Source organism: Cryptomeria japonica, unplaced genomic scaffold, assembly GCF_030272615.1.
Source record: "Cryptomeria japonica unplaced genomic scaffold, Sugi_1.0 HiC_scaffold_24, whole genome shotgun sequence".
NCBI lineage: Eukaryota > Viridiplantae > Streptophyta > Pinopsida > Cupressales > Cupressaceae > Cryptomeria > Cryptomeria japonica.
Window position 1 is genome coordinate 1,547,501 of NW_026728846.1, and position 25,000 is coordinate 1,572,500.

Below are 25,000 nucleotides of genomic sequence, written 5' to 3' on the forward strand. Positions count from 1 at the left end.
AGGAGCCTGGGAAGAACATCCCGTACGGAACCCTTTACCCGAAAACATCCGAACCGCACATGCTCGCGACAGTCCTGCCGTTAGAGAATGCACCGTGCACGCGACCGAGTAAGGCCACTCAGAGACATCCATTTCCCAGGTATATGCCCCCTACGCACTTTTGGTGGCGCAACTCGCACGAACAGTCCCACCTCGACCCCGTAAACAAGCTTTTTTGCCTCGAAGAGTTCGTCGGAGACGAAGAAGCAACCTTCAGTGCAAACGTAGCACTCTTTTGTGCAACCGCCCAAACAACGCCCCCTCTACCCTCTGTCGAAACACTCGGCATTGCTGCTCCCTAAGGTGAGCTTCTCCTCATAGGCAATTCCGCTCTTATCCGGTCACGTTTGTGTGCCCGAATTTCGCAAGGCAACCTCCATGGGACATGGAAAAGACTCGAGAAGAGAGCTCGCTCACGGGAGAGAGAAGCCAAGGAGACCACGAGAGTGCTGAGAGTGGGACAGCGCTGAATAGGCGGGAGAAGCCTGCGCGTATAAACGGAGATATATATCCAATTGCAACGAAGGAACGTGCCAAAGATCGAGAACAATGGCAGAAATGCTAGTAACGTGCACTTCGGGACCAACGCATCACCGGAAGACAACCGCCAAACATCGAAAGAGTCGCGATGCTCCGCAACCTACGTGCAAAGCGGTCGCACACCGGGTAAGGGAGTGAGAGCCCCAAACATAGCTGGGCGAGGCGCTCACTCCGCTCTTTAATATCTCGTTAATACCGCCAAGGAAATGGCACAAGCACACACACACAAGCATCCTCGGAAGAGGACAGTTCGAGTGACAGGTCAAATCCAAGAGTTCCGAAGACTACCTCCAGGAACAATCGGGAACAAGACCGATTACAAGTCGTCGAGTCTGTTACTGGGCGAACACGAGATGCGCACAGGAAATCGATCAGCCCTCACAATGGCCCAAGGCCAGAGATCGGACTGCTACGATTTACCCCAACAATCATCGTGCCACTCTTCGCAGAGAGGTGATAGACGCCAACGAGCCCGCGCATAGCAATCGAGGTGTAAAAAGGGCGTTGAAGGCAGGAAGCCTGGACGAAAGAGGCTACGAGGTCACCTCGAAGCGGTCTAAGAATCGGGCGCACTTGGGGCGACTACCAGTGCCAACCCCTTATCCCGCGGTGCGTCCGACACACAGAAATTTCCAAGGCGGCCAAGGAGCCTCCCCGCATAGCAATCGGGGTGTGAGGTTACGGATGCAGCATTGATAGCAATCGAGGTGTGAGGCGAAGGATGCAGAAGTGAGAGCCGAGGGATGTAGCAGAGATAGCAATCGGGGTGTGTGATGCAGAAGAGATAGCAATCGAGGTGTGCGGTGGGAAGGGCCCAGCAGCCAGAATGCATGAAGCGACGGATGAAGCAGTGATGACAACCGGGCTGTGAGGAGAGGAGGGATGCAGCCAAGAAAGCAATCAGGGCTCGAGGCAAGGGATGCATCAAGGATAGCAATCATGTTGTGAGGCGAGATTCCAAAGGCTAAACGTGAGAGGCTGCAGGGTCGACTCAGAGAGGTCTATGCATGTGAGAGGCTGAAAGCAAGGTCGACTCGGAGCGGTCTATGCATCGGGCGCGCTTGGGGCGACTACCAGTGCCAACCCCTTATCCCGCGACGCGTCCGACAAAGAGAACGTTCCAAGGCGGCAGAGGAGGTTACCAGCCGAAGGATGCAGTAGCAATAACAGGTATAGTTCCGCGGCGGCCGAGAAGACTCACCGCATAGGAATCGGGATGCGAGGCGAGGGATGCGGCGGGAAGGCCCCGACGGCTAAACGGAAGAGGCTGCAGGGCCGCCTCGGAATGGTCCAAGCATCGGATGCGATTGGGACGACTACCAGTGCCAACCCCTTATCCCGCGATGCGTCCGATACACAGATAGTTCCAAGGCGGCCGAGGAGCCTCACCGCATATCAATCGGGGTGCGAGGCGAGGGATGGGGCGGGAAGGCCCCAACGGCTAGACGGAAGAGGCTTCAGGGCCACCTCGGAATGGTCCAAGCATCGGACGCGCTTGGGGCGACTGCCAGTGCCAACCCCTTATCCCGCGATGCGTCCGATACACAGATGGTTCCAAGGCGGCCGAGGAGCCTCACCGCATAGCAATCGGGGGTGCGAGGCGAGGGATGGGGCGGGAAGGCCCCAACGGCTAGACGGAAGAGGCTTCAGGGCCGCCTAGGAATGGTCCAAGCATCGGACACGCTTGGGGCGACTACCAGTGACAGCCCCCTATCCCGCGATGCGTCCGATACGAAGATGGTTCCAAGGCGGCCGAGGAGCCTCACCGCATAGCAATCGGGGTGCGAGGTGGGGGATGCGGCGAGATGGCCCCAACGGCTAGACGGAAGAGGCCACAGGGCCGCGTCGGAATAGTCCAAGCATCGGACGCGCTTGGGGCGACTACCAGTGACAACCCCTTATCCCGCGATGCGTCCGATACGAAGATAGTTCCAAGGCGGCCGAGGAGCCTCACCGCATAGCAATCGGGGTGCGAGGTGGGGGATGCGGCGAGATGGCCCCAACGGCTAGACGGAAGAGGCTGCAGGGCCGCCTCGGAATAGTCCAAGCATCGGACGCGCTTGGGGCCACTACCAGTGACAACCCCTTATCCCGCGATGCGTCCGATACGAAGATAGTTCCAAGGCGGCCGAAGAGCCTCACCGCATAGCAATCGGGGTGCGAGGTGGGGGATGCGGCGAGATGGCCCCAACGGCTAGACGGAAGAGGCCACAGGGCCGCCTCGGAATAGTCCAAGCATCGGACGCGCTTGGGGCGACTACCAGTGACAACCCCTTATCCCGCGATGCGTCCGATACGAAGATAGTTCCCAGGCGGCCGAGGAGCCTCACCGCATAGCAATCGGGGTGCGAGGCGAGGGATGCGGCGAGATGGCCCCAAAGGCTAGACGGAAGAGGCTGCAGGGCTGCCTCGGAATAGTCCAAGCATCGGACGCGCTTGGGGCGACTACCACTGCCAACCCCTTATCCCGCGATGCGTCCGATACACAGATAGTTCCGAGGCGGCCGAGGAGGTGGGGGATGCAGCGAGATGGCCCCAACGGCTAGACGGAAGAGGCTGCAGGGCCGCCTCGGAATAGTCCAAGCATCGGACGCGCTTGGGGCGACTACCAGTGACAACCCCTTATCCCGCGATGCGTCCGATACACAGATAGTTCCGAGGCGGCCAAGGAGCCTCACCGCATAGCAATCGTGGTGCGAGGTGGGGGATGCGGCGAGATGGCCCCAACGGCTAGACGGAAGAGGCTGCAGGGCCGCCTCGGAATGGTCCAAGCATCGGATGCGCTTGGGGCGACTACCACTGCCAACCCCTTATCCCGCGATGCGTCCGATACACAGATAGTTCCAAGGCGGCCGAGGAGCCTCACAGCATAGCAATCAGGGTGCGAGGCGAGGGATGCGGCGAGAAAGCCCCAACGGCTAGAGGGAAGAGGCTTCAGGTCCGCCTCGGAATGGTCCAAGCATCGGACGCGCTTGGGGCGACTACCAGTGACAACCCCTTATCCCGCGACGCGTCCGATACACAGATAGTTCCAAGGCGGCCGAGGAGCCTCACCGCATAGCAATCGGGGTGCGAGGCGAGGGATGCGGCGAGAAGGACCCAACGGCTACACGGAAGAGGCTTCGGGGCCGCCTCGGAATGGTCCAAGCATCGGACGCGCTTGGGGCGACTACCAGTGACAACCCCTTATCCCGCGACGCGTCCGATACACAGATAGTTCCAAGGCGGCCGAGGAGCCTCACCGCATAGCAATCGGGGTGCGAGGCGAGGGATGCGGCGAGAAGGACCCAACGGCTAGACGGAAGAGGCTTCGGGGCCGCCTCGGAATGGTCCAAGCATCGGACGCGCTTGGGGCGACTACCAGTGACAACCCCTTATCCCGCGACGCGTCCGATACACAGATAGTTCCAAGGCGGCCGAGGAGCCTCACCGCATAGCAATCGGGGTGCGAGGCGAGGGATGCGGCGAGAAGGACCCAACGGCTAGACGGAAGAGGCTTCGGGTCCGCCTCGGAATGGTCCAAGCATCGGACGCGCTTGGGGCGACTACCAGTGACAACCCCTTATCCCGCGACGCGTCCGATACACAGATAGTTCCAAGGCGGCCGAGGAGCCTCACCGCATAGCAATCGGGGTGCGAGGCGAGGGATGCGGCGAGAAGGACCCAACGGCTAGACGGAAGAGGCTTCGGGTCCGCCTCGGAATGGTCCAAGCATCGGACGCGCTTGGGGCGACTACCAGTGACAACCCCTTATCCCGCGACGCGTCCGATACACAGATAGTTCCAAGGCGGCCGAGGAGCCTCACCGCATAGCAATCGGGGTGCGAGGCGAGGGATGCGGCGAGAAGGACCCAACGGCTAGACGGAAGAGGCTTCGGGTCCGCCTCGGAATGGTCCAAGCATCGGACGCGCTTGGGGCGACTACCAGTGACAACCCCTTATCCCGCGACGCGTCCGATACACAGATAGTTCCGAGGCGGCCGAGGAGCCTCACCGCATAGCAATCGGGGTGCGAGGCGAAGGATGCGGCGAGAAGGACCCAACGGCTAGACGGAAGAGGCTTCGGGTCCGCCTCGGAATGGTCCAAGCATCGGACGCGCTTGGGGCGACTACCAGTGACAACCCCTTATCCCGCGACGCGTCCGATACACAGATAGTTCCAAGGCGGCCGAGGAGCCTCACCGCATAGCAATCGGGGTGCGAGGCGAGGGATGCGGCGAGAAGGACCCAACGGCTAGACGGAAGAGGCTTCAGGGCCGCCTCGGAATGGTCCAAGCATCGAACGCGCTTGGGGCGACTACCAGTGACAACCCCTTATCCCGCGACGCGTCCGATACACAGATAGTTCCGAGGCGGCCGAGGAGCCTCACCGCATAGCAATCGGGGTGCGAGGCGAGGGATGCGGCGAGAAGGACCCAACGGCTAGACGGAAGAGGCTTCAGGGCCGCCTCGGAATGGTCCAAGCATCGGACGCGCTTGGGGCGACTACCAGTGACAACCCCTTATCCCGCGACGCGTCCGATACACAGATAGTTCCGAGGCGGCCGAGGAGCCTCACCGCATAGCAATCGGGGTGCGAGGCGAGGGATGCGGCGAGAAGGACCCAACGGCTAGACGGAAGAGGCTTCAGGGCCGCCTCGGAATGGTCCAAGCATCGGACGCGCTTGGGGCGACTACCAATGACAACCCCTTATCCCGCGACGCGTCCGATACACAGATAGTTCCGAGGCGGCCGAGGAGCCTCACCGCATAGCAATCGGGGTGCGAGGCGAGGGATGCGGCGAGAAGGACCCAACGGCTAGACGGAAGAGGCTTCAGGGCCGCCTCGGAATGGTCCAAGCATCGGACGCGCTTGGGGCGACTACCAGTGACAACCCCTTATCCCGCGACGCGTCCGATACACAGATAGTTCCGAGGCGGCCGAGGAGCCTCACCGCATAGCAATCGGGGTGCGAGGCGAGGGATGCGGCGAGAAGGACCCAACGGCTAGACGGAAGAGGCTTCAGGGCCGCCTCGGAATGGTCCAAGCATCGGACGCGCTTGGGGCGACTACCGTTGCCAACCCCTTATCCCGCGATGCGTCTGATACACAGATAGTTCCGAGGCGGCCGAGGAGCCTCACCGCATAGCAATCGGGTTGCGAGGCAGATTATTGGGAAGGGAACCCCCTGGGATGCGGCTCAAGCAGTGCCCAAAGGGACTGGAATGCGGAATCACATCGAGAGACCCAAATGCTATACGAGGGCTCAAATCGAATTATCGATTTGGCCACGACATGGACGCATCGGAACGACTACCTTTGCCGAACCACTCGCAATTGCATCCATACCGAAACCAATAGACATTTCCGTTAGAGCCCTCGCATAGCATTCGGGAATCTCGCATGCCCCTCTAAATCGACCAATGCTGGCGCTCAATGAAAATCCGAGCGCTACCACCGTTCGAGCGCCAGCATTGGTCGAGTTAGAGGGGCACGGGGGAGAATGCTCCAGTCAACACCTCCCCTATATAAGTTATTTGTCCGATTCTCGCACAACCGTAGTCTGCCTCGTCGAATCAAACAACGGTCCCAGATTCCGACTTCCGTTCCGTAGAGACCCAAAAGCTAGATGGAGGCTCGCAAGAAAGAGAGTCGGCGCATAGCAATCGGGTTTCTCGAACGTTTAGGGACCGAGCTCACTTGCGGATAGGGCAAAATCCGCCAAGCAACCCAAAAGCTAGACGGGGGCTCGAATCGAATCGCCTAGGCGGCCACAACAACGACGTGTTGGATCGACTACCAGTGCCAAACCATTCAGCAAGACTAGTCTGTGTCGAGGCCGGATAGAGATTCTCAGAGAGCGCCCGCATAGCATTTAGGAGACCTGCCGCGTCCCTCACACTCGACAAATGGTGGTGCACGTTTATAAATCCGAGCGATCCCAACCCTTTCAAGCACCAACATCGGTCGAGATAGAGGGGCACGGAGGGGGCTGCGTGAGACAACACAGTCCCCTATATAAGTTATTTGTCCGATTCTCACACATCCGAAGAATGGTCATCAAATCGGACAACAGCCCAAACTTCCGACTTCCGTCCCAGAAAGCCCAAGAGCTATCTAAAACGTTCATGGCCGGAACTCGATCGCGGCTATACCAGTCCGCCAAGCAACCCAAAAGCTAGACTGGAGCTCTAGTCGAATCACCTCTGTGGCCATTGCAAGGACGTGTTGGAGCGACTACCATTGCCGAACCATTCCGCAGGTCGAGTCCATACCAAGGCCGCATAGAGATTCACGATGAGCTCCTGCATAGCAATCAGGAGACTTGCCGTGTCCATCACAATCGATAAATCCTGGTGCAAGATTTTTGCATCCGAGCGCTCCAACCAGTCGAGCACCAGCATCAATCGACATAAACGGGCACGGGGGGAGGATGCTCGAGAACACTACCTCCCCTATATAAGTTATTTGTCCGATTCTCAAGCAGCCGAAGTCTGGTCATCGAATCGGGTCAAAGACCACAACTTCCGACTTTACCCACAATGCAAGTCATCGAATCGAACATCGGCCCCCGAGTCGGACTCCATGCGTATGTCAGGTCATCGGACCCAAATTCCGCCTTCCTGCGCATGGCGGGCCATCAATATCAACTCGGTCATCGGACCCAAACTCCGCCTTTTTGCGTATGGCACGCCTTCAAATCGGTCATCGGACCCAAATTCCGCCTTCCTGTGCATGGCGGGCCATCAACATCAACTCGGTCATCGGACCCAAATTCCGCCTTTCTGCGCATGGCACGCCATCAACTCGGTCATCGGACCCAAATTCCGCCTTCCTGCGCATGGCAGGTCATCGGACACAAATTCAGACCTCGCCAATATGCCTACGTATCGAATCGGTCATCGGACCCAACTTCCGACTTCATCCATACTGTAGGGTCTTTGAGGTTGGCGCGGTGCGCTCAACCCAGGGAGTCGACCCATCGAAGCATACACCTCCCCTATATAAGCTATTTGTCCGATTCCCACACCTGTGTAGTTTGCACCTCTGACCAGGACATCGACCCCAACTTCCGAACTCGACTGCAACGACGGCACCAGCGCCTTGGTGCGCACCTTGCGACGCACAGTCCCAACATTCGCCTTCCTGCACATGGCAGGTCATCGGACCCAAATTCCGACCTCGCGAGTATGCCTACATATCGAATCGGTCATCGGACCCAACTTCCGACTTCATCCATACCGTAGGGTCTTTGAGGTTGGCGCGGTGCGCTCAACCCGGGGAGTCGACCCAACGAAGCATACACCTCCCCTATATAAGCTATTTGTCCGATTCCCACACCTGTGTAGTTTGCACCTCCGATCAAGACATCGACCCCAACTTCCGAACTCGCCTCCAACGACCGAACCAGCGCCTTGGTGCGCACCTTGCAACGCACAGTGCCAACATTCGCCTTCCTGCACGTGGCAGGTCATCGGACCCAAATTCCGACCTCGCGAGTATGCCTACATATCGAATCGGTCATCGGACCCAACTTCCGACTTCATCCATACCGTAGGGTCTTTGAGGTTGGCGCGGTGCGCTCAACCCGGGGAGTCGACCCAACGAAGCATACACCTCCCCTATATAAGCTATTTGTCCGATTCCCACACCTGTGTAGCTTGCACCTCCGATCAGGACATCGACCCCAACTTCCGAACTCGACTAAAAAGACCGCACCAGCGCCTTGGTGTGCACCTTGCAACGCACAGTGTCAACATTCGCCTTCCTGCACATGGCAGGTCATCGGACCCAAATTCCGACCTCATGAGCATACCTACTAATCGAATCGGTCATCGGACCCAACTTCCGACTTCATCCATACCGTAGGGTCTTTGAGGTTGGCGCGGTGCGCTCAACCTGGGGAGTCGACCCATCGAAGCATACACCTCCCCTATATAAGCTATTTGTCCGATTCCGACACCTGTGTAGTTTGCACCTCCGCTCAGGACATCGACCCCAACTTCCGAACTCGCCTGCAACGACCGAACCAGCGCCTTGGTGCGCACCAAAAGTGCGCACTTTTGGAGGGCACTTTTCTGCGCTCCAAAGGTGCGCACTTTTGGAGGGCACTTTTTGGAGGGCACTTTTCTGCGCTCCAAAGGTGCGCACTTTTGGAGGGCACTTTTTGGAGGGCACTTTTCTGCGCTCCAAAGGTGCGCACTTTTGGAGGGCACTTTTTGGAGGGCACTTTTCTGCGCTCCAAAGGTGCGCACTTTTGGAGGGCACTTTTTGGAGGGCACTTTTCTGCGCTCCAAAGGTGCGCACTTTTGGAGGGCACTTTTTGGAGGGCACTTTTCTGCGCTCCAAAGGTGCGCACTTTTGGAGGGCACTTTTTGGAGGGCACTTTTCTGCGCTCCAAAGGTGCGCACTTTTGGAGGGCACTTTTTGGAGGGCACTTTTCTGCGCTCCAAAGGTGCGCACTTTTGGAGGGCACTTTTTGGAGGGCACTTTTCTGCGCTCCAAAGGTGCGCACTTTTGGAGGGCACTTTTTGGAGGGCACTTTTCTGCGCTCCAAAGGTGCGCACTTTTGGAGGGCACTTTTTGGAGGGCACTTTTCTGCGCTCCAAAGGTGCGCACTTTTGGAGGGCACTTTTGTGCACTCCAAAGGTGCGCACTTTTGGAGGGCACTTTTCCTGTGCTCCAAAGGTGCACACCTAGGTGAGCACCTTCGACCACACCTTGTAGCACACCAAACTCTGACTTTCGACTTCATCCGCAATGCAGGGTCTTTGAGGTTGGCGCAATGCGCACAACCAGGGGAGTCGACCCATCAAACCCAACACCTCCCCTATATAAGCTATTTGTCTGATTCTCATACATGCGTAGCCTGCAGGAGCAATTAGGACATCGACCCCAACTTTCGGCTTCTAAACGAAAACAAGGTCTTTGAGGTTGGTGTAATGCGAACAACTAGGGGAGTCAACCCATCAAACCCAACACCTCCCCTATATAAGCTATTTGTCTGATTCTCATACATGTGTAGTCTACAGGAGCAATTAGGACATCGACCCCAACTTTTGACTTCTTAACGAAAACAAGGTCTTTGAGGTTGACGTAATGCGCACAACCAGGGGAGTCGACCCATCAAACCCAACACCTCCCCTATATAAGCTATTTGTCCGATTCTCATACATGTGTAGCCTGCAGGAGCCATTAGGACATTGACCCCAACTTTTGACTTCTTAACGAAAACAAGGTCTTTGAGGTTGGCGTAATGCGCACAACCAAGGGAGTTGACCCATCAAACCCAACACCTCCCCTATATAAGCTATTTGTCTGATTCTCATACATGTGTAGCCTGCAACAACGATTAGGACATCCACCCCAACTTCTGAATTCGTCTGCGTTGACCGCACCAAAGGTGCACGCCTTGGTGCTCACCAAAATCCGACTTCCGACTTCTTCTGCTATGCGGGGTCTTTGAGGTTGGCGCAGTGCGCACAACCAGGGGAGTCAACCCACCGAATGCAACACCTCCCCTATATAAGCTATTTGTCTGATTCTCATACATGCGTAGACTGCAGCAATGATTAGGACATCCACCCCAACTTTTGACTTCTTAAACAAGACAGGGTCTTTGAAGTTGGTGCAGTGCACACAACCAGGGGAGTCGACCCATCAAACGCAACACCTCCCCTATATAAAGCTATTTGTCCGATTCTCATACGTGTAGTCTGCAGCAGCGATTAGGACATCGACCCCAACTTCCGAATTCGTTTGCATTGACCGCACCAAAGGTGCACGCCTTGGTGTGCACCCTGGAGTGCACTTTGGTGCTCACCTCGGTGCACACTTTGGTGTGCACCTCGGTGTGCACCAAAGGTGCGCACCTTGGAGCGCACCAAAGGTGTACACTTTGGAGCGCACCACATAGGGTCTTTGAGAGGTTGGCGCAGTGCGCACACCAAGGTGGGTGTTGAGGTGCGTGCCGAGGTGGGTGGGTGCTAGGGTGCGCTCCATGGTGGGTGCCAGGGTGGGTGCGTGCTAGGGTGGATTCCAAAGAGGGTCATAGGGTGGGTGCCAAGGTGGGTTGGTGATATAGTGGGTTCAAAGGTGGGTACTAGGGTGGGTTCCAAGGTGGGTCACAAGTTGGGTGCCAGGATGCGTGGGTGTTAGGTTGGGTGCCAAGGTGGGCTCCTGCGTGGGTGGGTGCTAGGGTGGGTTTCAAGGTGGACGCGAGGGCGGGTGCCAAGGTGGGTAACAAGTTGGGTGTTAGGATGGGTGAGTGCTAGAGTGGGTGCCAAGGTGGGTGGGTGCTAAGGTGGATGCCAAGGTGGTTCACAGGGTGGGTGGGTTCTAGGGTGAGTTCCAAGGTGGGTCACAGGTTCAGTGCTAGGGTGGGTGTCAAGGCGGGTGTCGAGGTGCCTGGGTGCTAGGGTGTGGATGCCAATGTGGGTCATAGGGTGGGTACTAGGGTGGGCTGCAATGTGGGTGCCAAGGTGGGTAACATGCTCGGTGGGTTCTAAATTGGGTGCCAGGGTGGGTGTGCACCCACCTTGCCCGAGGTGGGTGCCAAGGTGCCAGTGTGGGTGGGTGCTAAGGTGGATGCCAAGGTGGGTGAGAAGGTGGGTGATAGGTTGAGTGGTAGGATGGGTGGGTGCCAAGATGGGTCACAGGGTGGGTGCAAGGGTGGGTAGGTGCTAGGGTTGGTGTCAGGGTGGGTGGGTGCTAGGTTGGGTTCCAAGGTGGGTGCGAGGGTGAGTGTCAAGGTGGGTCACAGGTTAGGTGCTAGGATGGGTGAGTGCTAGGGTGCAAAGGTGCCAGGGTGGGTGCTAGGATGGGTCGATGCTAGGGTGAGTGGCAAGGTGGGTCCACAAGTGTCAAGGTGGGTGCCGAGGTGGGTGCCAAGTCGGCGACTGCTATGGTGGATGCCAAGGTGGGTCACGGGGTGGGTGCCAAGTTGCTAGGTTGGGTTCCAAGGTGGGTGCCAACGTGGGTGCTAGGGTGCGTGGGTTAAAGGGTGTGTCACAACGTGGGTGCCAGGATGGGTGCGCACCCACACTGGCCAAGACGGGTGCGGGTGCAAGGTTGGGTTCCAAGCCCGGTCACAGGCTGGGTGCTAGGATGGGTGGGTGCCAAGGTGGGCACCAGGGTGGGTGCACCCACCCTGGCCAAGGTGGGTCACGGGGTGGGTCCTAGGGTGGGTAACGGGGTGGGTACTAAGGTGCGTGCCAAGGTGGGTCATAGGGTGGGTGCCAAGGTGGGCACCAGGGTGGGTGTGCACCAACCCTAGCCAGGGTAGGTCACGGGGTGGTTGTCGGGGTGGGCGTCAAGGAGCCAAGGTGGGTGGCAAGTAGCCAAGTTGCGTGCCAAGGTGGGTGTCGGGGTGGGTGCCAAGGATCCAAGGTGGGTGCCAAGGAACCAAGGTGGGTGTCTGGGTGGGTGCCGAGGTGGGAGCCAGGGTGGGTCCCAAGGTGAGTGCAAAGGTGGGTGCCAGGGTCAAGGTGAGTGCCAATGTGGGTTCCAAGGTGCCAGGGTCAGGGTGAGTGCCAATGTGGGTTCAAAGGTGCTAAGTTGGGTGCGAGGTTGGGTGCGAGGGTGGGTGGGTGCCAAGGTGTGCTAGGTGGAAGCCCGGGTGGGTCGGCATCCCATGGGTGTCGAGTTGGGTGCCTGATGGGTGCTTCTTGTCAAGTTTTAGTCGTCGGGACTCATTTCGAGCCTTAGAGGTCGTTTCTTGTCCGGTTGCCCTGTCTTCGACCTGGGAACCCAATTTTGGTCCTCGGGTCCCATTTTTTTTTGTCTCGCATCCCACTTTTGGCCTGTGGCCTTTTCGGGGTCGATTCTCGTTTTGGGCATCAGAGCATGTTTCTTCTCCTAAAACCCAATATTTGTTTATTAAGTCTCGGAACACATTTTTGTTCTCGTGGACCCATCATGGGTCTTGGAACGCATTTGTGGTCCTTGGGTCCCATTTTGCATCCCGAAACTTGTGTTTTGGTGCTTGATCCCTATTTTGGGTGCCCACCTTGCACCAAGTGCGCACCCGGGGCAAACCGAGCGCCTTGGTGCACCGGGGCAAGATCGAGCGTGCACCCGAGGCGCCCCGAACATGCACCAAGGTGCACTCGGCCCACATGTGAGCGCAGGTCGTTGCGCCCGAGGTGGTGTGTGGGCACCGCGTTGCAGACGGGACACTGCACGCACACGACGCCCCCTCCAGGTGCACGCACGTAGGCCGGGCCGGGTGCACACCCGACGCCCTAGCAAGGTGCGCGCACCCGGGCAGGGCTCACACTTGGCGAACGGGGCGCACTTCGCGAGGGAGGGTGTGCACCTCGACGGGGGTGGGTGGCCGGGGTGGATTCGCACGTGGGTCGCGGTTTGCTAAGTACACACTGCGACAAGCTCATAACGGGTGCGATCATACCAGCATTAGTGCACCGGATCCCATCAGAACTCCGCAGTTAAGCGCGCTTGGGCCGGAGTAGTACTGGGATGGGTGACCTCCCGGGAAGTCCCGGTGTTGCACCCTTTTTTAGTTTTTCGCCGGGCGTCGCAATGCTATTTGAATAAACCTTTTGCCCGTTTGCGTTCTCGTCGGGGCCGGGCCGGGCCGGGGTGCGCTGCCCGCACTACCGCGCGCGCGGGGGCGACACCGAGCGCGCACCCGAGGCACCCCGAGCACACAGGCCACGGTGCAACCCGGGCGTTGTGCGCGCACCCCGGTGCGCCCGAGGTGCTGCGCGCGCACCCAGGTGAAATCGGTGTGCACCTCGGCCAGTGCGCGCTCGGTCGAGTCGCGCACGTTGGCCAAGGTGCACGGTGATGTTTCTTACTCTAAGGTTCCGCACCAGACGCCCGGGACAGGTGAGCGAAGCTGGGCGGGGCCGGGTGCGCGGCCGGGGCAGGTGCACGCAGCTGGAGAGAGCTTTGGAGCACACTTCGGAGCGCACCAATGATGCGCTCCATTCAAAAGTTTCCTGAAAAGGCAAAAAAAGTTGAGATTATAGAATTTCCCACTTGAGAGATTGTAAAAAAAAAAAATTTAAAATGAAGGAAACGCGGGTGCCAAGGTGTGCGCAGCCCAGCCAAGGTGTGCGCACCAAGGCGCCCACCCTGGCGAAGGTGCACGCAAGGTGCGCACCCGAGGCAAACCGGACAATTAACCCAACTTTCGACTTCGCGCGCACCTTGGAGCGCACTTCGGAGCGCTCCTTGGTGCGCACCAATCTTGGGCACCTCGGAGTGCACCATGGCGCCCACCAAGGTGCGCACCCGGGGCAAACCGAGCTCCGACTTCGTGCGCACCTTGGAGCGCACGAAAGGTGCGCACCATGGCGCCCACCAAGGTGCGCAGCCCAGCCAAGGCGTGCGCATCAAGGTGCGCACCCTGGCGAAGGTGCGCACCCGGGGCAAACCGAGCTCCGACTTCGTGCGCACCTTGGAGCGCACAAAAGGTGCGCAACCCAGCCAAGGTGTGCGCACCCCGGTCAAACCGAGCTCCGAATCGTGCGCACCAGAGGTGCACGCCATCGTGCGCACCTTGGAGCACACTTCGGAGCCCTCCTTGGTGCGCGCCGATGTTGCGCACCTCGGAGCGCACCCGGGGAAAACAATGCAATTAACCCGACTTTCGACTTCGTGGGCACCTCGGAGCGCTCTCGGGTTCGCACCTCGGAGCACACCGAGGTGCGCACCTTTGATGCGCTGCCTTCACCAATTTCCAGAAAAGGCAAGAAAACATTGAGAAGGTGTGCGCACCGAGGTGCCCACCCTGGCGAAGGTGCACGCGAGGTGCGCACCCGGGGCAAACCGGGCTCCGACTTCGTGCACGCCGCACCTTGGAGCACACTTCGGAGCGCTCCTTGGTGCGCACCAGGGCGCGCAACCCAGCCGAGGTGCCCACCCCGGCGAAGGTGCACGCGAGGTGCGCACCCGGGGCAAACCGGGCTCCGACTTCGTGCACGCCATGGTGCCCACCGCGGCGAAGGTGCACGCGAGGTGCGCACCCGGGGCAAACCGGGCTCCGACTTCGTGCACGCCGCACCTTGGAGCACACTTCGGAGCGCTCCTTGGTGCGCACCATGGTGCCCACCAGGGCGCGCAACCCCGCCGAAGGTGCACGCGAGGTGCGCACCCGGGGCAAACCGGGCTCCGACTTCGTGCACGCCGCACCTTGGAGCACACTTCGGAGCGCTCCTTGGTGCGCACCATGGTGCCCACCAGGGCGCGCAACCCCGCCGAAGGTGCACGCGAGGTGCGCACCCGGGGCAAACCGGGCTCCGACTTCGTGCACGCCATGGTGCGCACCGCGGCGAAGGTGCGCACCCGGGGCAAACCGGGCTCCGACTTCGTGCACGCCGCACCTTGGAGCACACTTCGGAGCGCTCCTTGGTGCGCACCAGGGCGCGCAACCCAGCCGAGGTGCCCACCCCGGCGAAGGTGCACGCGAGGTGCGTACCCGGGGCAAACCGGGCTCCGACTTCGTGCACGCCGCACCTTGGAGCACACTTCGGAGCGCTCCTTGGTGCGCACCATGGTGCCCACCAGGCCGCGCAACCCAGCCAAGGTGTGCGCACCAAGGTGCACGCGAGGTGCGCACCCGGGGCAAACCGGGGTCCGACTTCGTGCACGCCGCACCTTGGAGCACACATCGGGGCGCTCCCGGGTTCGCACCGGCGTTGCGCACCGTGGTGGGCACCTCGGAGCACACCAAGGTGGGCAGCGAGGTGCGCACCTTTGATGCGATGCCTTCACTAATTTCCATAAAAGGCAAAAAAAAAACGAGATTTTAAAATTTCCGTTTTGAAAGATAGTGAGAAAAAGGGAATGCTGGTGCCATCTTGAGCCCGCCCTGGTGCGCAGCCCAGCCAAGGTGTGCGCACCAAGGTGCCCACCCTGGCGAAGGTGCGCGCCCGGGCAATTAATCCAACTTCCAACTTCGCGCGCGCCAGGGTGGGAGCGCACCCAACAACCGGGCCTGGGAAGAGCCAATGCGAGAAACCCCACCAAACGCTCTGACAAAAAAAGAGGGGGCGCTCCAGTAACCCCGCTTCGGAGCGCACCCTGGGCAAACCCAGCCAAGGTGCCCACCCCGGCCAAGGTGCAGGCGAGGTGCGCACCCGGGGCAAACCGGGCTCCGACAACGTGCACGCCGCACCTTGGAGCACACTTCGTAGCGCTCCCGGGTGCGCACCTCAGAGCACACCAAGGTGGGCAGCGAGGTGCGCACCTTTGATGCGCTGCCTTCACTAATTTCCAGAAAAGGCAAAAAAAAAAGGAGATTTTAAAATTTCCGTTTTGAAAGATAGTGAAAAAAACGGAACGCGCGTGCCATCTTGAGCCCGCCCTGGTGCGCAGCCCAGGTAAGGTGCCCACCCTGGCAAAGGTGCGCACCCGGGCAATTAACCCTACTTCCGACTTCGTGCGCGCCAGGGTGGCAACCGGGCCTCGGAAGAGCCAATGCGAGAAACCCCACCAAACGCTCCGACAAAAAAAGAGGCGGCGCTCCAATAACCCCGCTTCGGAGCGCAGCCGGGGCAAACCCAGCCAAGGTGCCCACCCCGACGAAGGTGCACGCGAGGTGCGCACCCGGGGCAAACCGGGCTCCGACAACGTGCACGCAGCACCTTGGAGCACACTTCGAAGCACTCCCGGGTGCCCACCGGCGTTGCGCACCGTGGTGGGCAGCGAGGTGCGCACCTTTGATGCGCTGCCTTCACTAATTTCCAGAAAAAGGCAAAAAAAAATGAGATTTTAAAATTTCCGTTTTGAAAGATAGTGAAAAAAAAGGAACGCGGGTGCCATCTTGAGCCCGCCCTGGTGCGCAGCCCAGGCAAGGCATGCGCACCAAGGTGCCCACCCGAGGTGCACACCCGGGGCAAACCGGGCTCCGACTTCGTGCAGGCCGCACCTTGGAGCACACTTCGGAGCGCTCCTTGGTGCGCACCATGGTGCCCACCAGGGCGCGCAACCCAGCCAAGGTCTGCACACCAAGGTGCCCACCCCGGCGAAGGTGCACGCGAGGTGCGCACCCGGGGCAAACCGGGCTCCGACTTCGTGCACGCCATGGTGCCCACCGCGGCGAAGGTGCACGCGAGGTGCGCACCCGGGGCAAACCGGGCTCCGACTTCGTGCACGCCGCACCTTGGAGCACACTTCGGAGCGCTCCTTGGTGCGCACCATGGTGCCCACCAGGGCGCGCAACCCAGCCAAGGTGTGCGCACCAAGGTGCACGCGAGGTGCGCACCCGGGGCAAACCGGGGTCCGACTTCGTGCACGCCGCACCTTGGAGCACACATCGGAGCGCTCCCAGGTTCGCACCAGCGTTGCGCACCTTTGATGCGCTGCCTTCACTAATTTCAAGAAAAGGCAAAAAAAAATGAGATTTTAAAATTTCCGTTCTGAAAGATAGTGAAAAAAACGGAACGCGGGTGCCATCTTGAGCCCTTCCTGGTGCGCAGCCCAGGCAAGTTGTGCGCACCAAGGTGCCCACCCTGGCGGAGGTGCGCGCCCGGGGCAATCCGGGCTCCGACTTCGTGCACTGCATGGTGCCCACCAAGGCGCGCAACCCAGCCAAGGTGCCCACCGCAGCGAAGGTGCACGCGAGGTGCGCACCCGAGGTGCACACCCGGGGCAAACCGGGCTCCGACTTCGTGCACGCCGCACCTTGGAGCACACTTCAGAGCGCTCCTTGGTGCGCACCAGGGCGCGCAACCCAGCCGAGGTGCCCACCCCGGCGAAGGTGCACGCGAGGTGCGCACCCGGGGCAAACCGGGCTCCGACTTCGTGCACGCCATGGTGCCCACCGCGGCGAAGGTGCGCACCCGGGGCAAACCGGGCTCCGACTTCGTGCACGCCGCACCTTGGAGCACACTTCGGAGCGCTCCTTGGTGCGCACCATGGTGCCCACCAGGCCGCGCAACCCAGCCAAGGTGTGCGCACCAAGGTGCACGCGAGGTGCGCACCCGGGGCAAACCGGGGTCCGACTTCGTGCACGCCGCACCTTGGAGCACACATCGGGGCGCTCCCGGGTTCGCACCGGCGTTGCGCACCGTGGTGGGCACCTCGGAGCACACCAAGGTGGGCAGCGAGGTGCGCACCTTTGATGCGATGCCTTCACTAATTTCCATAAAAGGCAAAAAAAAAACGAGATTTTAAAATTTCCGTTTTGAAAGATAGTGAGAAAAAGGGAATGCTGGTGCCATCTTGAGCCCGCCCTGGTGCGCAGCCCAGCCAAGGTTTGCGCACCAAGGTGCCCACCCTGGCGAAGGTGCGCGCCCGGGCAATTAACCCAACTTCCAACTTCGCGCGCGCCAGGGTGGGAGCGCACCCAACAACCGGGCCTGGGAAGAGCCAATGCGAGAAACCCCACCAAACTCTCTGACAAAAAAAGAGGGGGCGCTCCAGTAACCCCGCTTCGGAGCGCACCCTGGGCAAACCCAGCCAAGGTGCCCACCCCGGCCAAGGTGCAGGCGAGGTGCGCACCCGGGGCAAACCGGGCTCCGACAACGTGCACGCCGCACCTTGGAGCACACTTCGTAGCGCTCCCGGGTGCGCACCTCAGAGCACACCAAGGTGGGCAGCGAGGTGCGCACCTTTGATGCGCTGCCTTCACTAATTTCCAGAAAAGGCAAAAAAAAAAGGAGATTTTAAAATTTCCGTTTTGAAAGATAGTGAAAAAAACGGAACGCGCGTGCCATCTTGAGCCCGCCCTGGTGCGCAGCCCAGGTAAGGTGCCACCCTGGCAAAGGTGCGCACCCGGGCAATTAACCCTACTTCCGACTTCGTGCGCGCCAGGGTGGCAACCGGGCCTCGGAAGAGCCAATGCGAGAAACCCCACCAAACGCTCCGACAAAAAAAGAGGCGGCGCTCCAATAACCCCGCTTCGGAGCGCAGCCGGGGCAAACCAAGCCAAGGTGCCCACCCCGACGAAGGTGCACGCGAGGTGCGCACCCGGGGCAAACCGGGCTCCGACAACGTGCACGCAGCACCTTGGAGCACACTTCGAAGCACTCCCGGGTGCCCACCGGCGTTGCGCACCGTGGTGGGCAGCGAGGTGCGCACCTTTGATGCGCTGCCTTCACTAATTTCCAGAAAAAGGCAAAAAAAAATGAGATTTTAAAATTTCCGTTTTGAAAGATAGTGAAAAAAAAGGAACGCGGGTGCCATCTTGAGCCCGCCCTGGTGCGCAGCCCAGGCAAGGCATGCGCACCAAGGTGCCCACCCGAGGTGCACACCCGGGGCAAACCGGGCTCCGACTTCGTGCAGGCCGCACCTTGGAGCACACTTCGGAGCGCTCCTTGGTGCGCACCATGGTGCCCACCAGGGCGCACCCGAGGCAAACCGGGCTCCGACTTCGTGCACGCCGCACCTTGGAGCACACATCGGAGCGCTCCCAGGTTCGCACCAGCGTTGCGCACCTTTGATGCGCTGCCTTCACTAATTTCCAGAAAAGGCAAAAAAAAACGATATTTTAAAATTTCCGTTCTGAAAGATAGTGAAAAAAACGGAACGCGGGTGCCATCTTGAGCCCTTCCTGATGCGCAGCCCAGGCAAGTTGTGCGCACCAAGGTGCCCACCCTGGCGGAGGTGCGCGCCCGGGGCAAACCGGGCTCCGACTTCGTGCACTGCATGGTGCCCACCAAGGCGCGCAACCCAGCCAAGGTGCCCACCGCAGCGAAGGTGCACGCGAGGTGCGCACCCGAGGTGCACACCCGGGGCAAACCGGGCTCCGACTTCGTGCACGCCGCACCTTGGAGCACACTTCAGAGCGCTCCTTGGTACGCACCAGGGCGCGCAACCCAGCCAAGGTGCTCACCCCGGCGAAGGTGCACGCGAGGTGCGCACCCGGGGCAAATCGGGCTCGGACTTCGTGCACGCCGCACCTTGGAGCACACATCGGAGCGCTCCCGGGTTCGCACCAGCATTGCGCACCTTTGATGCGCTGCCTTCACTAATTTCCAGAAAAGGCAAAAAAAAGAAAAAAATGAGATTTTAAAATTTCCGTTTTGAAAGATAGTGAAAAAAACGGAACGCGGGTGCCATCTTGAGCCCGCCCTGGTGTGCAGCCCAGGCAAGTTGTGCGCACCAAGGCACCCACCCTGGCCAAGGTGGGTCACGGGGTGGGTCCTAGGGTGGGTAACGGGGTGGGTACTAAGGTGCGTGCCAAGGTGGGTCATAGGGTGGGTGCCAAGGTGGGCACCAGGGTGGGTGTGCACCAACCCTAGCCAGGGTAGGTCACGGGGTGGTTGTCGGGGTGGGCGTCAAGGAGCCAAGGTGGGTGGCAAGTAGCCAAGTTGCGTGCCAAGGTGGGTGTCGGGGTGGGTGCCAAGGATCCAAGGTGGGTGCCAAGGAACCAAGGTGGGTGTCTGGGTGGGTGCCGAGGTGGGAGCCAGGGTGGGTCCCAAGGTGAGTGCAAAGGTGGGTGCCAGGGTCAAGGTGAGTGCCAATGTGGGTTCCAAGGTGCCAGGGTCAGGGTGAGTGCCAATGTGGGTTCAAAGGTGCTAAGTTGGGTGCGAGGTTGGGTGCGAGGGTGGGTGGGTGCCAAGGTGTGCTAGGTGGAAGCCCGGGTGGGTCGGCATCCCATGGGTGTCGAGTTGGGTGCCTGATGGGTGCTTCTTGTCAAGTTTTAGTCGTCGGGACTCATTTCGAGCCTTAGAGGTCGTTTCTTGTCCGGTTGCCCTGTCTTCGACCTGGGAACCCAATTTTGGTCCTCGGGTCCCATTTTTTTTTGTCTCGCATCCCACTTTTGGCCTGTGGCCTTTTCGGGGTCGATTCTCGTTTTGGGCATCAGAGCATGTTTCTTCTCCTAAAACCCAATATTTGTTTATTAAGTCTCGGAACACATTTTTGTTCTCGTGGACCCATCATGGGTCTTGGAACGCATTTGTGGTCCTTGGGTCCCATTTTGCATCCCGAAACTTGTGTTTTGGTGCTTGATCCCTATTTTGGGTGCCCACCTTGCACCAAGTGCGCACCCGGGGCAAACCGAGCGCCTTGGTGCACCGGGGCAAGATCGAGCGTGCACCCGAGGCGCCCCGAACATGCACCAAGGTGCACTCGGCCCACATGTGAGCGCAGGTCGTTGCGCCCGAGGTGGTGTGTGGGCACCGCGTTGCAGACGGGACACTGCACGCACACGACGCCCCCTACAGGTGCACGCACGTAGGCCGGGCCGGGTGCACACCCGACGCCCTAGCAAGGTGCGCGCACCCGGGCAGGGCTCACACTTGGCGAACGGGGCGCACTTCGCGAGGGAGGGTGTGCACCTCGACGGGGGTGGGTGGCCGGGGTGGATTCGCACGTGGGTCGCGGTTTGCTAAGTACACACTGCGACAAGCTCATAACGGGTGCGATCATACCAGCGTTAGTGCACCGGATCCCATCAGAACTCCGCAGTTAAGCGCGCTTGGGCCGAAGTAGTACTGGGATGGGTGACCTCCCGGGAAGTCCCGGTGTTGCACCCTTTTTTAGTTTTTCGCCGGGCATCGCAATGCTATTTGAATAAACCTTTTGCCCGTTTGCGTTCTCGTCGGGGCCGGGCCGGGCCGGGGTGCGCTGCCCGCACTACCGCGCGCGCGGGGGCGACACCGAGCGCGCACCCGAGGCGCCCCGAGCACACAGGCCACGGTGCAACCCGGGCGTTGTGCGCGCACCCCGGTGCGCCCGAGGTGCTGCGCGCGCACCCAGGTGAAATCGGTGTGCACCTCGGCCAGTGCGCGCTCGGTCGAGTCGCGCACGTTGGCCAAGGTGCACGGTGATGTTTCTTACTCTAAGGTTCCGCACCAGACGCCCGGGACAGGTGAGCGAAGCTGGGCGGGGCCGGGTGCGCGGCCGGGGCAGGTGCACGCAGCTGGAGAGAGCTTTGGAGCACACTTCGGAGCGCACCAATGATGCGCTCCATTCAAAAGTTTCCTGAAAAGGCAAAAAAAGTTGAGATTATAGAATTTCCCACTTGAGAGATTGTAAAAAAAAAAAATTTAAAATGAAGGAAACGCGGGTGCCAAGGTGTGCGCAGCCCAGCCAAGGTGTGCGCACCAAGGCGCCCACCCTGGCGAAGGTGCACGCAAGGTGCGCACCCGAGGCAAACCGGACAATTAACCCAACTTTCGACTTCGCGCGCACCTTGGAGCGCACTTCGGAGCGCTCCTTGGTGCGCACCAATCTTGGGCACCTCGGAGTGCACCATGGCGCCCACCAAGGTGCGCACCCGGGGCAAACCGAGCTCCGACTTCGTGCGCACCTTGGAGCGCACGAAAGGTGCGCACCATGGCGCCCACCAAGGTGCGCAGCCCAGCCAAGGCGTGCGCATCAAGGTGCGCACCCTGGCGAAGGTGCGCACCCGGGGCAAACCGAGCTCCGACTTCGTGCGCACCTTGGAGCGCACAAAAGGTGCGCAACCCAGCCAAGGTGTGCGCACCCCGGTCAAACCGAGCTCCGAATCGTGCGCACCAGAGGTGCACGCCATCGTGCGCACCTTGGAGCACACTTCGGAGCCCTCCTTGGTGCGCGCCGATGTTGCGCACCTCGGAGCGCACCCGGGGAAAACAATGCAATTAACCCGACTTTCGACTTCGTGGGCACCTCGGAGCGCTCTCGGGTTCGCACCTCGGAGCACACCGAGGTGCGCACCTTTGATGCGCTGCCTTCACCAATTTCCAGAAAAGGCAAGAAAACATTGAGAAGGTGTGCGCACCGAGGTGCCCACCCTGGCGAAGGTGCACGCGAGGTGCGCACCCGGGGCAAACCGGGCTCCGACTTCGTGCACGCCGCACCTTGGAGCACACTTCGGAGCGCTCCTTGGTGCGCACCAGGGCGCGCAACCCAGCCGAGGTGCCCACCCCGGCGAAGGTGCACGCGAGGTGCGCACCCGGGGCAAACCGGGCTCCGACTTCGTGCACGCCATGGTGCCCACCGCGGCGAAGGTGCACGCGAGGTGCGCACCCGGGGCAAACCGGGCTCCGACTTCGTGCACGCCGCACCTTGGAGCACACTTCGGAGCGCTCCTTGGTGCGCACCATGGTGCCCACCAGGGCGCGCAACCCCGCCGAAGGTGCACGCGAGGTGCGCACCCGGGGCAAACCGGGCTCCGACTTCGTGCACGCCGCACCTTGGAGCACACTTCGGAGCGCTCCTTGGTGCGCACCATGGTGCCCACCAGGGCGCGCAACCCCGCCGAAGGTGCACGCGAGGTGCGCACCCGGGGCAAACCGGGCTCCGACTTCGTGCACGCCGCACCTTGGAGCACACTTCGGAGCGCTCCTTGGTGCGCACCAGGGCGCGCAACCCAGCCGAGGTGCCCACCCCGGCGAAGGTGCGTACCCGGGGCAAACCGGGCTCCGACTTCGTGCACGCCGCACCTTGGAGCACACTTCGGAGCGCTCCTTGGTGCGCACCATGGTGCCCACCAGGCCGCGCAACCCAGCCAAGGTGTGCGCACCAAGGTGCACGCGAGGTGCGCACCCGGGGCAAACCGGGGTCCGACTTCGTGCACGCCGCACCTTGGAGCACACATCGGGGCGCTCCCGGGTTCGCACCGGCGTTGCGCACCGTGGTGGGCACCTCGGAGCACACCAAGGTGGGCAGCGAGGTGCGCACCTTTGATGCGATGCCTTCACTAATTTCCATAAAAGGCAAAAAAAAAACGAGATTTTAAAATTTCCGTTTTGAAAGATAGTGAGAAAAAGGGAATGCTGGTGCCATCTTGAGCCCGCCCTGGTGCGCAGCCCAGCCAAGGTGTGCGCACCAAGGTGCCCACCCTGGCGAAGGTGCGCGCCCGGGCAATTAACCCAACTTCCAACTTCGCGCGCGCCAGGGTGGGAGCGCACCCAACAACCGGGCCTGGGAAGAGCCAATGCGAGAAACCCCACCAAACGCTCTGACAAAAAAAGAGGGGGCGCTCCAGTAACCCCGCTTCGGAGCGCACCCTGGGCAAACCCAGCCAAGGTGCCCACCCCGGCCAAGGTGCAGGCGAGGTGCGCACCCGGGGCAAACCGGGCTCCGACAACGTGCACGCCGCACCTTGGAGCACACTTCGTAGCGCTCCCGGGTGCGCACCTCAGAGCACACCAAGGTGGGCAGCGAGGTGCGCACCTTTGATGCGCTGCCTTCACTAATTTCCAGAAAAGGCAAAAAAAAAAGGAGATTTTAAAATTTCCGTTTTGAAAGATAGTGAAAAAAACGGAACGCGCGTGCCATCTTGAGCCCGCCCTGGTGCGCAGCCCAGGTAAGGTGCCCACCCTGGCAAAGGTGCGCACCCGGGCAATTAACCCTACTTCCGACTTCGTGCGCGCCAGGGTGGCAACCGGGCCTCGGAAGAGCCAATGCGAGAAACCCCACCAAACGCTCCGACAAAAAAAGAGGCGGCGCTCCAATAACCCCGCTTCGGAGCGCAGCCGGGGCAAACCCAGCCAAGGTGCCCACCCCGACGAAGGTGCACGCGAGGTGCGCACCCGGGGCAAACCGGGCTCCGACAACGTGCACGCAGCACCTTGGAGCACACTTCGAAGCACTCCCGGGTGCCCACCGGCGTTGCGCACCGTGGTGGGCAGCGAGGTGCGCACCTTTGATGCGCTGCCTTCACTAATTTCCAGAAAAAGGCAAAAAAAAATGAGATTTTAAAATTTCCGTTTTGAAAGATAGTGAAAAAAAAGGAACGCGGGTGCCATCTTGAGCCCGCCCTGGTGCGCAGCCCAGGCAAGGCATGCGCACCAAGGTGCCCACCCGAGGTGCACACCCGGGGCAAACCGGGCTCCGACTTCGTGCAGGCCGCACCTTGGAGCACACTTCGGAGCGCTCCTTGGTGCGCACCATGGTGCCCACCAGGGCGCGCAACCCAGCCAAGGTCTGCACACCAAGGTGCCCACCCCGGCGAAGGTGCACGCGAGGTGCGCACCCGGGGCAAACCGGGCTCCGACTTCGTGCACGCCATGGTGCCCACCGCGGCGAAGGTGCACGCGAGGTGCGCACCCGGGGCAAACCGGGCTCCGACTTCGTGCACGCCGCACCTTGGAGCACACTTCGGAGCGCTCCTTGGTGCGCACCATGGTGCCCACCAGGGCGCGCAACCCAGCCAAGGTGTGCGCACCAAGGTGCACGCGAGGTGCGCACCCGGGGCAAACCGGGGTCCGACTTCGTGCACGCCGCACCTTGGAGCACACATCGGAGCGCTCCCAGGTTCGCACCAGCGTTGCGCACCTTTGATGCGCTGCCTTCACTAATTTCCAGAAAAGGCAAAAAAAAACGAGATTTTAAAATTTCCGTTCTGAAAGATAGTGAAAAAAACGGAACGCGGGTGCCATCTTGAGCCCTTCCTGGTGCGCAGCCCAGGCAAGTTGTGCGCACCAAGGTGCCCACCCTGGCGGAGGTGCGCGCCCGGGGCAATCCGGGCTCCGACTTCGTGCACTGCATGGTGCCCACCAAGGCGCGCAACCCAGCCAAGGTGCCCACCGCAGCGAA

At 60.6% G+C, this 25,000-nt stretch overlaps 2 non-coding genes across 2 annotated transcripts; both read left to right on the forward strand.

Annotated features, from left to right (window-relative positions):
- The first annotated feature begins 12,954 nt into the window (after positions 1–12,954).
- Positions 12,955–13,073, forward strand: LOC131861144 (5S ribosomal RNA). Its single transcript, XR_009360221.1, has one exon. It is a non-coding gene; the product is annotated as a 5S ribosomal RNA (ribosomal RNA).
- Positions 13,074–20,890: 7,817 nt separating this feature from the next.
- Positions 20,891–21,009, forward strand: LOC131861147 (5S ribosomal RNA). Its single transcript, XR_009360224.1, has one exon. It is a non-coding gene; the product is annotated as a 5S ribosomal RNA (ribosomal RNA).
- The last annotated feature ends 3,991 nt before the right edge of the window (positions 21,010–25,000 follow it).